The sequence below is a fragment of the Galeopterus variegatus genome, unplaced genomic scaffold, assembly GCF_000696425.1.
Source record: "Galeopterus variegatus unplaced genomic scaffold, G_variegatus-3.0.2 Scaffold1260, whole genome shotgun sequence".
NCBI classification, from domain to species: Eukaryota; Metazoa; Chordata; class Mammalia; order Dermoptera; family Cynocephalidae; genus Galeopterus; species Galeopterus variegatus.
In genome coordinates this window covers 233,368-247,698 of record NW_007727371.1, presented here as the reverse complement: position 1 = coordinate 247,698, position 14,331 = coordinate 233,368, and positions in this window count along the sequence as shown.

Sequence of the window (14,331 nt, the reverse complement as noted above, 5' to 3'; positions counted from 1 at the left end):
CACAATAATCAACCACATTGTATATTGACAAAATAAAATTTAAATAAATAAATAAATAAATTACAAGGGCAAGCCCGTGGCTCACTTGGTAGAGTGTGGTGCTGACAACACCAAGTCAAGGATTAAGATCCCTTTACTGGTCATCTTTTAAAAATAAATAAATAAATAAATCACAATTTCTAGTACTAGTGAAGGTCCAAGGAAACAGGTTATTTCATACATTGCCAAAAGGAAATTAAAATAAGTAGGATTTTCCTGGAGGTCAAGTTTAATAATAAGCTTTAAATATGTGCAAACTCTTTGACTCAGTAATGGCATTACTTGAAATAACATCTGTCCTGAGGTAACAACAGGCTATGTGAACAAAAATGTTAGTTGCAACAAAGAATTGCTTAACAAGACGTTGAACATAACTTGAGTGTCCTACAATAGAGGATTTTTTTTTTTTTTTTGAGTATGTAGAAAGATAGATGACATCAAAGTATTAATGGTGGTTATTGCTGAGTGATAAGATCATGAGTTGTATTTTGTGCCTTTTGCTTTCTTATTTATTTATTTATTTTAGATATCACATATAAGTGGAATCATGCAGTATTCGTCTTTCTGTTACTGGCTTATTTCACTTAGTATGTCCTCAAGGTTCATTCGTATTGTCACATATTGCAGAATTTCCTTCCTTTTAAAAATTAAATAATATTCCATTGTATGTATACCACATTTTCTTTATCCAGACATCTATTGATGGACATTTAGGTTGTTTCCATATCTTGGCTACCGTGAATAGTGCTGCAATAAACATGGGAGCTCTGATATCTCTTTGAGATCCTGATTTCAATTCTTTTGGATGAATATCCAGAAGTAGGGTTGCTGGATCATATGGTAGTTCTATTTTTTGCTTTCCTGTATATTGCCAATTTTCTACAATGAACACATGTTACCTTTTACAATAATTTGAAGAATGAAAGAACTTGAGGGTCTGATTTTCCTGGAGAACAAGAAAGGGTGGCATGGGTGACCCTGCACCTGTGACTTTTAAAGTGGTTGTGTCCAGTTCTCCCGTCCTGGGGCACTTGACGAGGAATGGGCTGGAAGCAGATTCCCAACTGCACCACAGGTCATCTCAAACCAAGATGACCAGCACAGTGTGGGAGGAATTCGTGAGGCTTGGTGCAGGTTTCTGCCGCATTTGGCTGACTTGAAGTAATAATAATAAAAACCAAAGTTTTTGAGTACAGTGATCACGTTATCTAATATCACAGAGCCTGAGAGGAAACCTGCTAATGATGGTTTTAAGCTATTTATTATGTAAAGGTCAAATAGCGCTTGTGTAACTTAGTGGCTGCATTTAGGAAAATTGCACAAACAGATTAGTCCATTGTTAGGGGAATAACAAATTGACTTTTGAGTTTAACATGTTTTCACAAAGGTTATTTTTCCTTGTAAGAGCTTTCAGCAGCTGAGAATCCAGACCTGTAATGACTCTGGAGACATTCATATGTTAACCCTTGAATTACGTGGCTTACCCAAACTGTGCTTCCCACAAGTCCCTACCTGAGCAAGGTGAGAAGCAGACCAGCTGAGACTGACACCCAGTGAACCCCCAGACCTGAGTCTGTTGATACCTCCAGCAGCCAGGGCTTGGAGCCTTCTGGGGCCCTGGTTATGCCCCACCTTCCTCCCTCCACCATTGTCATCCCTCAAAACACCATAGGGTTCTTGATGGGATTTTCATGCTCATCTCTGAGCTTTGACAGGATTGCAAAAGGCCAACAGGAATCAAGGAAGCCAAAGTTCATCTCAGGGAGAGATGCTTCATCCTGAGGAGAGGGGCTGTTGTGGAGAGTTGTCTTTTGTAGGCTGGACAGATATTTGCAGATGATGCTCAGTCAGTGGTTTTTCCATCCTGGGCCCTCCCAATACTAAATAGACCAGAGAAGGAAGCCTGAAATTAATGCTATGATGAGGATAAGGAGTGAGAGGAAGAGGAAGAGGAAGAGGAGGAGATTGATGAAGACAGCTGCCATTTATTGACACATACTCACACCACGTGTCAGACAGTAGGTTAAGTGCTTTACACATATTTCCTCTGATAATCCTCACAAACCAAACACTATTCTTATATCCAATGTAAGGATGAGGAAACCAAGGCTTAGGAAATGTAAGTTACTTGCTCAAGACTAACGGCTAGTAAGTGGCACAGATAAAATATGAACCCAGATCTGTCTAATGATATTGATCCTGAAACATACAGGAGAAAGCTAGTAAGGAAGAGGGGGCAGGTAGAGAGTGCTCTGACACATAAAAAGAAGCTGCAGGGTAGCTCTTCAAGAAGTCAAGTGCTGGAGGGCTCTGTTCCTCCCCTGGCTGCAGAGAAAGGTGGTGTGTGTCCCCTGCAAGGTCAGGCTGGAACTCAAACCTCAGTATGGTGGTGGAAGTTGGGGCCTTTAAGAAGTGACTGGATCATGAGGACTGGACCCTTGTAAATAGATCCATTCATTCATGGAGTAATGAGTTGATGGTTTAATGGGTGATCATGGCATGGGTCTTATGGCTTTATAAGGAGAGCAAGTGAGGAGGTTAGCTCTTGCTTGCTCATGCCATTCTCTCACCATGTGACACCCTGAGTTGCTAGAGAGACTCACCAGGTATGTTCCCTAGACTTTGGACTTCCCAGCCTCTGAAGCTGTAAGAAATACATTTCATTCCTTCATAAATAACCCAGTTTCAAGTGTTCTGTTATAAGCAACAGAAAGAGACTAATACAGGTGGATTCTTGCAAACCGACAGACTGTTCAAGGTGTATTTCTTGACTAGATGCAATTAGGGGCTATGGCATCTGCTCCTCAGTCCTACCATATCCTCTTGCCCTCTAAATACATTCTGTTTCCTTTCCTAAACTCATTCTTCTCAGTAGGGTACAGCTCATTCTTGAACCTGGGGCTTCTCTGGGCTGTCCAGCTTCTTCTTCTCACCTCTCCTCTGGATCTGAAGGAGACGTGGCTTTATGCAGTCCTGCTATGGAAGTTTCCTGCTGAAGTCAACTGAGCAGCTGGCAGGTGTGGTCACTGGCTCCACCCTTATGTGCCTGCATCAATAAGAGGCAGCAGAGAGTCAGTGCAGCTTCAAACTTACTAGCTGCTAAAGAAACACATTTCTGTCTCTGGGGCCTGCTGTGTCCACATTCTGCAAAGCCTCAACTGTGGGGGAGTGGCTGAGGTTGGGATTACCCTGAGGCCCAGAGCTAGTGCATATCCCTACTGATTACTCAAAGTCAAGAGGCTGGAACTGCTTCAACCCCAGAAGAGAGGAAGCTCTCAGGACAGTTGGGTGTGGGCCTTTAAACCTCTTGGACCACAGAGGGAGGTGCCACAAATCACCTTGTTTTAGCACCTATAATTCTTGTTGGTTTAACAGCATACATAAGCTGTGTGTGAGGTATTTTTTTTAACATTTTCAAAGAATTTATTTATTCAGTATAATTATGAAAATTTATAATATATGTATGCTGTTTTAATTAGACATTTACCATAAATCTAACAATAGTTCAGTTCAGAGAAATTTTTTAACAGTTTGAACCTGTGGTACCTAGAAATAAGGTGTTGAAAGGAAATCAGTATATCAAACAGATATCTGCATTAGATAGTAGGAATAACATCTCGAGTTCTCCAGCACTGTAGGGTGACTATTATTAACAACAATTTATAGCATAGTTTCAGTTAGCTAGAAGAGAGGATTTTGAATGTTCCCAACACAAAGAAATGATAAATATTTGAGGTAACAGAAAAAAAAATTAGTGGTTGGCAGGATTCAGGCAAGTAAGAAGTGAAGGAGGAATGAATAGGTGGAACACAGAGGACATTTAGGGCAATGAAACTATTTTGTATGATACCATTATAGTGAACACATGATACTACGCATATGGCAAAACCCATAAAACTGCACAACACAAAGAGGGAACTCTTATGTGAAATCAAGTTAATAATATATCAATATTGGTTCATAATAGTAACAAATGGGTCACACTAATGTAACATGTTAGTGATAGGAGAAGCTGTGTATGTGGGAGGCGGGTATGGGAGCTATCTGTACTTTATGCTTAACTTCTCTGTAAACCTAAAACTGCTGTAAAGCCTATTACTTAAGGGGGGAAAAGAAATAATACGTTGAAATTTCTATTTTGTTTTAATGAAATATTACAGAATTAGTATAAGAACTTCCAAGCATAAAATAAATTGCATTAAAATTAAATTCTGCCGAAGTGAAATGGCAATACAAAATCAAGAGAGGAAGGGATTAATATAAATTTCTAACTCCTAACAAATAGCATGTTGATGCACTTTTTAAATGGATGTTGACATCATTTCACCACATTGAATGATGACAGGTGTTGGGGGAATGTAGATAAGGTTAAGGGGGAGTCCTAACAAATAGCATGTTGATGCACTTTTTAAATGGATGTTGACATCATTTCACCACATTGGATGATGACAGGTGTTGGGGGAATGTAGATAAGGTTAAGGGGGAGTGGTTGCCATTTTAATTAACATGGCCAGGCTAGGCCTCACTGAGAAGTCTACATTTGAAGTGAGGGAGTTAGCAGATATCTGAGAGAAGAATCTTCCAGGCAAAATGAACAGGCAATGCCAAGGCCCTGAGAGAGGAAGGGGCATGCCTGGCAGGCTCAGGGAAAGCGAAGGAGCTCGGAGTGGAGAGAATGGCAGGAGCAAGTAGGAAAATACATCAATGGTAACAATTTTTTTTCAAAATTAAGGACTTAACAAGCTAAATGGTTTAAAGAGTACTATGTCATGTGTTATAAACATGGTGTTATAGGACATTTAATCCAGGTCTCTGAATACCAATTACATCCATTACTCACAAAAGCCTTAAACTCTCACCCAAGTTTTTGCTTGATTGTATGTTGTATGTATATTTCACTCTTAAGTTATAGACATGCATTTTCTATTGAACTCTAAATGTCTTCATACTTGGGGGAAAGTTAAACTATGTATATTCTTTTCCTTTTAGGCTTACATTCTCTCATCTTTTTGAATACACCACTTTTATGAATATTTAAAATAATACCTGAATAAATATGGTGCTCTCATGTAGGTATGTCTCACCCTTGATTTGACTATTTTTTAAACTTAAATTTTGAATAGGTAATACATTCTTATGATATATAAATATATTGGGTTCCAGTTCCATGTGACATGGAGTAAACATTTTTCATCCTTTCTCTCCCAATAAGTGTAACTATAAAACCTGAAAAGAATACATGGGAACTATTTGAAGACTGAAAAGTAGATAGCAGCAGGCAGATTGAGGAAGAACACCAGAATTCAAAGTACCACCAAATCTCACTTGTGGTGAGTTCACATTATTTTTTCCCCTAGTATCCCATGACCTGAACTCAGCATCCAGAAACTTGGAAGTAATCACAGTTGGGCAGAGAGAGCTCCAAGAGATACCCTCTAGCTCTGACTCAAGAGCTAGGCAAAGAAACTTCTAATGGTCCAGAGTGAAAAAATGTCCCATTTTATTTTCTCTTATTTCCCTTCTGTTGTGTTCCAGCCACCAGGAAATCTGGTAGCTGCAATGGCAATGGCAGCTAGGGAAACCCGCAAGAGCCAAAATTCTAAGGAAGAGTTCCTCTCTGGTAGAGCTGCAGTTCTAAGAGGATGTGGAATACCCTTGTTGCTTTTTATCCCTGTTTCTGTCCTCCCAGCACTCAGGTCAGGATATGGGCCCATCTGAGGTAGTATCTGACAAAGTACAACAGAGCAGAGTAACTAGAGCTCCAAGTTCTGGCCAGAGAACCAAAAAGGAGAGCCCCAGGGAACTGGGAAATATCTTGGAGATTGTGGAGAAAGAGGAGCTTGGAAAAGCAACCTTATGGAAGTGTTTATGAACTCTGGAGCTCACACTCACATTGCACATGTGTGGAACTGATCCTTGTTATCATACCAGAGACTTTGAGAATTGAAATGATAAACCACTGCCTAGGTCCCAGAGAGACCATTGGGGTGGTGCATATATGGAATAGAGCCATAGAGCAAGACAAAGCCTTTTCAGAACTAAACTGATTTTGAGAACTAAACCATAGCCTAGAATGGTGAATTGTAAGTTGCAGCCAGAAACTAACTAGATTAATTTCATGCTAAAACAAAAACATCAACATTTTCCATAGAATTTAAACAAGACTCAGAGCATTATGACATCATATTCAGGATGTCCAGAATACAATTTAAAATTACTCAGCATATGAATAACCAGGAAAATCTCAATTTGCATGGTAAAAGACAATCAACAGACACCATTATTGAGATTATACAGATACTGAAATTAACAAAGACTTTAAAGCAGCTGTGATGAAAATGCTCCAATAAGCAATCACCAACATACTTGCAGCCAATGTTAAAATAGAAAGTTCCAGCAAAGAAATAAAAGATATAAAGAAGAGCCAAATGGAATGAAAAGTACAATAATTAAAAAAAAACTCACTGAATGAACTGAATAGCAGAATAGAGATGAAAGATGAAGCAGAATAGAGATGACAGATGAAACAGTCAATGAATTTAAAGTTAGATCAATAGAAATTTTAAAATTTGAACAACAGGGGAAAAAAGATAGAAAAAATGAACAGAGTCTCCAGGATCTATAGGACATTACCAAAAGGTCTAACATTCATGTCATGGGAGTTCCAGAAGAAGAGGGGAAAGAATACAGTGCTGAAAATATGTGAAGAAATCATGATTGAAAACTTCTTAAATTAGGTGAAAAACAAACCTACAACCTGACAAAGGGCATGTACAAAAAAACCTCTAGTTAATGTTACACTTAATGATGCAAGATTGAATTCCTTCTCTCTAAAACTGGAAATGATGCAAGGATGTCTATTCTCACCCCCTCTTTTCAACATATACTGGAAGTCGTAGCCAGTGCAATAAGATAAGAAAAAGAAATAAAAGGCATACAGATTGGAAAGAAAGAAATAAAACTCTCTCTCTCTTCAGAGATAATTTAATTACTTAGAGAATTCTAAGGAACACACACATGCACACACAAATCTCCTGGAACAAATATGTGAGTTTAGCAAGGTTGCAGGATACCAAGTAAGCATATAAAACCAATCATATAGTAATAAAATAGCAGGATATAATTGAAAAACAATAACATTTAAAATAGCTCCAATAAATAAAATACTTAAGTATCAATCCAACAAAATACACATTAGATATCTATGCTGAAAACAGCAAAATGATGATGAAAGAAATCAAAGAAGACCCAAATAGAGAGGCACACCATGTTCATGTATTGGAAGACTTAATATAGTAAAGATATCTGTTCTCCTCAAATTGATCTATAGATTTAATACAGTTCCAACAAAAATCTCAGCAGATTTTACAAGCTAATTCTAAAATTCATATGGAAAGGCAAAGAACCAGGAATAGCTAAACAATTTTGAAAGAAAGAATAAAGTTGGAGGAATTTTGCTACCTGATTTTGAGACATTGTACAGTAATCAGTAATCAAGACAATGTGGGATTGGCAAAAGGATAGATGTATAGATAATGTAGATCAATGTGCAGAATGAAACATTTAAAAATAGACCCACACAAACAAGGCCAAATGATTTTTAACAAAGGTGCGAAAACAATTCAATGGTGAAAGGATAGTTTTTTCAAAAGATGGTGTTGGAACAATAGGATATCTTTATTAGTCTGCTCTTGTGTTGCTATAACAGAAAACCTCAGACTGAGTACTCTATAAAGAAAAGAGTTTTATTTGGCTCCTGATTCTGGGAGAGCAGTATCTGATGCTGGCCTCAGGCTGCTTCTATTCATGGTGGAAAGCAGCAAGGCAGCCAGCTTATGAAAGATTTCATGGTGAGAAAGGAAGAGTGTGTGTGTGTGTGTGTGTGTGTGTGTGTGTGTGTGTGTGTGTGTGTGTGTGTGTGTGTGTGAGAGAGAGAGAGAGAGAGAGAGAGAGAGAGAAAGGTGCTAGTCTCCTTTTAAGAACCAGCTCTAGTGGGAAGATAATAGAGCAAGAATTCACTCTTCCCCCCAGGGAGGTATTAATCTATTCCTGAGGGAACCCACTCCCATGACCCAAACAACTCCCACTATGCCCCAACTCCCAACACCGCCACATTGGGGATCGGATTTCAACATTAGCTTTAGAGGGACAAACATATTCAAATTATATTAATATCTAAATGCAAAAAGTGAACCTCCACCCAGACCTTAAACAAAAATTAAGTCAAAATTGATCATAAATCTAAATGTAGTACATAAAACTATAAAACTTTTAGAAAAAAACATAGGAGAAAATCTGTGTGACGTTGGGTTTGGCAATGAATCCTTAGATAAGGCATTAAAACCACAATTTTTTTTTTAAAAGATGAATCGGATTTCATCAAAATTAAAAACTTTTGCTCTGAGAAAGACACTGGTAAGAGAATGAGAAGATAAACTACAGATCAGGAGAGAATATTGGCAAATCACATATCTGACAAAGGATTTATATCCAGGATACATAAAGAATTCTCAAAACTCAACAGTAAGAAAATGAACAACCCAGATTTAAAACTGGCAAAAGACATGAACAGACATTTCACCAAAGTGGATACAAAGATGGCAAATAAGCACGTAGAAAGATGTTTAACAAGAGTAGCCATTAGGAAAACACAAATTAAAACCACTTACAAGATACCACTACGCAACTGTTAGAATGTCTTTAGGAATATGCACTGACAACTCCAAATGCTAATGAGGATATGGAGTAACGAGAACTCTCATACATCGCTGATCAGATGCAAATTAGACAGCCCCACTGAAAAAGGTGTCCCAGTTTTTTACCAAGTTACAGATACACTTATGTCCCAATAATCCCACCCATGTATCTACCCTAGAGAAATAAAAATGTATGACCACATAAAAACCTGTACACAAATATTTTTAGTATCTTTATTTATGATTGACCCTAAGCTAGAAATAAACCAAATGTCCTTCAATAGATGAATGGAGATAAATCTGTATTGCATTCATACAATGGAAGAGTACCCAGTACTAAAAAGAAATGGACTTTTGATACATATAACTTGGATGAACCCAAGAGATGTTATATTGAGTTAAGGAAAAAAAAAGTCTGAAAAGGTTATCTAGTGCATAATTCCATTGAAATTATGTTTTTGAAAAGACAAAATTATTAGAATGGAAAATAGATCAGCTCAGTGATTACCAGGGGTTAAGGGTGGGGGGAGAGAGTGACTATAAAGCAATAGCACAGCGGAGCCTTTGAGGGTGATGGAACTGTTCAGTATCCTGATTATAGTGATATTACATGAATCTATAAACGTGTTAAAATTCATAGAACTCTACAAAAGTGTCTCCAAAAAAAGGTCAATTTTATTGTATAATAATTTTTAAATAAAATATTTTAAAGTAATAGTCTTTCTTCTTCCCCTACCTACATTCACTTCATTCCTACCAACCCCATATTCTAGTTACTAGTTGCTCATGCAGATTTCCAGATTTTTAAAATGTATATACAAGCAAATAGGAATGTTACTTTTATTTTCCCCTGCTTTCTCACAAAACAACACAGTTTATGCAGTGTTTATTTTACTTAATAATATATTCTGGGGCCCTTCTCATATCAGTGGTAGAGATCTACTCTGGCTCCTAAATTCTGGGAGAAGGTTTAGCTGCAGCCTTGAATTTGGTTTAGCTGATATTTTTGACATGTTGCATGCAAAATCCTTGAAGAAGAAGAATTTGCTCTCCAGGACTGCCTTTACCCAAGAGGCAGGGAGGATCTATTTATTGAAGTCTTCAGCCAGGTACATAGTGCACAGAGGCCACTGCCATGTGCAAAGCTATGCTACTGCCAGAAATAAATGTTCAGATTCAAACCGCTATTGTCTTAGACTGCCTGGCTTATCTGGTAAATATTTGTAGAATGAATGGCTTCATTTTAGTGTGGGTTGGAAGGGAACTCAGGCATCCCCTTCCAATTTTGGGGCCCTGGCTGTCCATTCTGCAAATCCACTAGATACCAGAGGCTGATGCCTGGCCATTGGCTTAGACAGAAGGGCCCTTTCCACGCCAGGACACCTCAGCTGCCTGGCACCCACCCCGCAGCTGGTCAGACCAGACAGTCTGCATCTCTCCGACATGCTTCTCCCAGAATGCTATCTAATCCCAGTCCTTGATCTTCACTGATCCTCAACCTTTTGCTCTTTCTAAGACCTGCAAAATTTTCCCTTCATCACACTTCCCAGAAAATTACCCATGTAATTGAAAAATAATGCAAGTGTTTAGTTGACAGAAACTCTTGATGGAGCCTAGATGCAATTGCTCCTGTTCTCACCACACTCCTCCCATGTGGGAGGAGAATCTAGATTCTAGACTGAATGTTCCATTTTAGATCTGGAGAAACAGAGGTCCCCAGAACTTAGCCATTTACAGAGGGAGGAGAATGTGTGGTCTAGATGAAAGATGGAAAGAGTATGGGTTTGGGGCCAGATATTCAAGACCTGGGGTCAAATTCCAGCTCTGCTACTTACGAGCTGTGTGACTTTGGCAAGCCTCTTAGGGTTTTCTAGGCCTGTTTCCTCACCTATAAACCCCCTGAGGTGGTTACAAGGATGAAGGGACAAGGAACATAAGGCATGATGTCTGGTACATCGCTGGTGCTCAAAAAAAAGAAGAAAAAGTCAGTGTTACCTTTCTGTGTGTTCAGGCAGAAGGAATTTCTTCCCCCTTCCTCAGGCTATGGGGTGTCATAATGAAGTGTAGTGATCAAGTAAGCCTGCCTGCTGGGTTCAGTCCGGGGTCCATAATCGTGACTTTGGGCAATTTACTTCATCTCTCTAGGCCACAATTTTCTATAAAACTGGCATGAAAATAGTACCCACCTTACAGAGTTGGGAGGATTCAAAAAGATAATGAAGAACAGTGCCTGGCACACACAGTGTCTAGTGGATATTATCAGGAACACAAGAGAACAAGGCAGACCCTAAGCCTCTATCATTGTCACGTCTGCTGACATTCCACTAGCCCATACAAGTCATACAGAAAGCATACTCTGCCCACAGTGGGAGGAACTGCACTTTACACGGAAAAGGGTGTGGATACAGAATTCTATTACAGCGGAGTGAAGATCAGGAACAACCATCCAGTCTACCACAGCTGCCTATGACTTTGACCCTGGCCAGGGCACAGAAGGAGCAGTTAAGAGTACAGATACGGCTCAGAAACATAACCTCATATACAGCAATAATAAAAAAGTAATGATAATACCTGGGGACCCGGGGCATTGAGAAGGACGGACCCCCCACACACACAACCAGGCACACTGCCAGCCCCAAGGAGCAGGCCAAAGTCATCTCCTTCATGTGGGTGGCCCACCACAGCCACCACAATAACCACGGCCACCATGAAGGCAGCTTGATGCCACAGCCACCATGCAGATGGTCCACCAGGCACCAGAGTGCATTGACACAGGAAGAGTCACCAGCAGAGATAAAGAAAAGAAGAAGATGTCTCTCTCCACAAAACGCATTTCAGAGTGACAGAAGAGGAACCTGGTCTATGATAGTGACACAGGAAGAGTCACCAGCAGAGATAAAGAAAAGAAGAAGATGTCTCTCTCCACAAAACCCATTTCAGAGTGACAGAAGAGGAACCTGGTCTATGATAATATTGAGGGACCTGATCATGCCTCTCAGCACTGGACAGATCATTTGGGCAGCAAATCAACAGAGTAACCATTATTCTTTCAGAAAGAGAGAAGAAATCTAGGGTGATTAGAGGGGGGAGGGGGAGGGAAAAGGGGATGCAGCGGGATTGGACAAGGGGCATAAAGAATAATTATGATTTGTAACTATATATATATGCTAGTAATATTGATTTATCAACATATCTCAATGTTGAACCCCAAAAATATGTATAATCAATTTTGATTCAATAAAAATTTTTTTTTAAAGTAATGATAATAGCTGCCATTTATGGAACACCAACTCCAAGAGGAGGGGCTGTTCTCAGTCAATAACAGTGTGGGCTGGGCAGACAACGGAATGAATCTCTTTCCCCTCATCTGACTCCGTCTCTCCCCTCATCTCATGCTGTAGTTGATGGTGCGGGCTGTCCCACTTAAGGGAAGTGGATAATAAAGATGAAATAATAGCAACAATGATGATAGTAATAATATTCATCGGTTACATCCCACCTGTCAGGTACTTCGCCCACCTTATCTCACTGAATCCTCATCATAACCCCTTGGCATGGGTATTATTTTTCTCATGTTGTAAATGAGAACACCAGGGCTTAGAGACCGAGTGGCTTTCCCAAAGTCGTACAGCTGGAAGGGTGCAGAGCTAGAATTTGAGCTGAGTTCAAAACACACTCTGTTCTCATTATCCCACTCTGCCTTTTCCCTGTGCACAGCATAGTCTCAAGTGCCTCTGTTCCCCAGACTAAAGTGGAGAGAATGTTCCAGACCCTCTGCCTACACCAGGGGAGTATATAAATAGTAACCAGGACATTGATGCTTATGTTAACAGAAAGGTGTTGTATTATTTCTCAAATCCATGAAGGATGTTCAGAACCCAGGGCTGAGGAATAAAAACCACACTGGAGAGATGTCTCAGGAGCTGACATCCATCTAGTCCTCGAGGAAGGGGTGCAGGAACTGGGAGCTGTCATGCCCTGGCTGCTAGAATCTGGGCCCACTGAGCTGAGGGCTGAGGCACCAGGCCTGGAACTTGGAGAGCCCTCTGCGTTAGTTTCTTAGGGCTGCTTTGACAAAGTACTACAAACTGAGGGGGCTTAAAGCAACGGAAATTGATTCTTTTACAGTTCTGGAGGCTGAAAGTCTGAAATCCAAGTGTCAGCAGGCCTCCGCGACTGCATAGAATCCTTCCTTGCTGCTTCCTAGCTTCTGGAGGTGACTGGCAATCCTTGGCATTTCTTGACTGCATCGCTCCAGTCTCTGCCTGTATCTTCACATGGTGTTCTCCCTGTGTATGTGTCTGTGTCCAAATTTATTTGGTTAAGGACTCATCCTCACTCAGTATGACCTCATCTTAACCTGATTGCATCTGCAAACACCCTATTTCCAAATAAGGTCACTTTCCACAGTGCTGAGGGCTAGGGCTTCAATGTGTGTTTTGGGTGGATGCAATGCAACCCCTAACACCCACGATGGTCTAGGACTTGGGTAAGGTACAAGTACAGTCTCATGTGGCCTTAGAGCCCTCAATGCAGCTGAGACAAAGGTTCCAGCAATGCACTCTGGACAAATTAAAAAGCATAATCTACAGAGGTTAGCCTATAAAATTCTGTTCTCCTGCAGGTGTGGGACTTGCCACTTTCTGAAAACATCTGGGAAGTGTTTGTGTTGAGAGAATAGAATGTTCAAAGAAGAAAATAGCACAACATTCCTACCTGCTGGCTCCCTTCCAATGCGCCGCCCTTGCCCTGCCTCCTGCCACACTTGTGGTCCGGCAGCCTAGAAAGAACATGGGCTTTTGAGTGAAAGTCCAGCTTTATCACGCACTAGCTGTTTAACCTTAGCAGCACTTTTTCAAACCTCTTGGAGCCACATTTTTCCTCATTTGCCAAAATGGGACCATCAATATTTACTCTCAATGCAGCTGAGACAAAGGTTCCAGCAATGCACTCTGGACAAATTAAAAAGCATAATCTAGAGAGGTTAGCCTATAAAATTCTGTTCTCCTCCAGGTGTGGGGACTTGCCACTTTCTGAAAACATCTGGGAAGTGTTTGTGTTGAGAGAATAGAATGTTCAAAGAAGAAAATAGCACAACATTCCTGCCTGCTGGCTCCCTTCCAATGTGCCGCCCTTGCCCTGCCTCCTGCCACACTTGTGGTCTGGCAGCCTAGAAAGAACGTGGGCTTTTGAGTGAAAGTCCAGCTTTATCACGCACTAGCTGTTTAACCTTAGCAGCACTTTTTTAAACCTCTTGGAGCCACATTTTTCCTCATTTGCCAAAATGGGACCATCAATATTTACTCAGAGTTGTGAGAGTGAAATGATACAATGTACAGGGCAGTGCACATAACAAGTGTTCAATGTGTGTTAGTTTCCTTCCCTTCCCTGTCCTGACTTAGGTGGGATCAGAGGGATCGATATACCAGTTATTGCTTCACTTGTTCAACAAATGTTTATTGAGCACCTACTACACACCTGGCTTTGTGCTGGACCCTGGGGATACAATAAATAATAAGATCAATTCTTGTCCTGTAGGCACATACAACCATGTAAAAAATATAGTACGGGGTTTTTTTTTTTTTTTTTTTTTTTT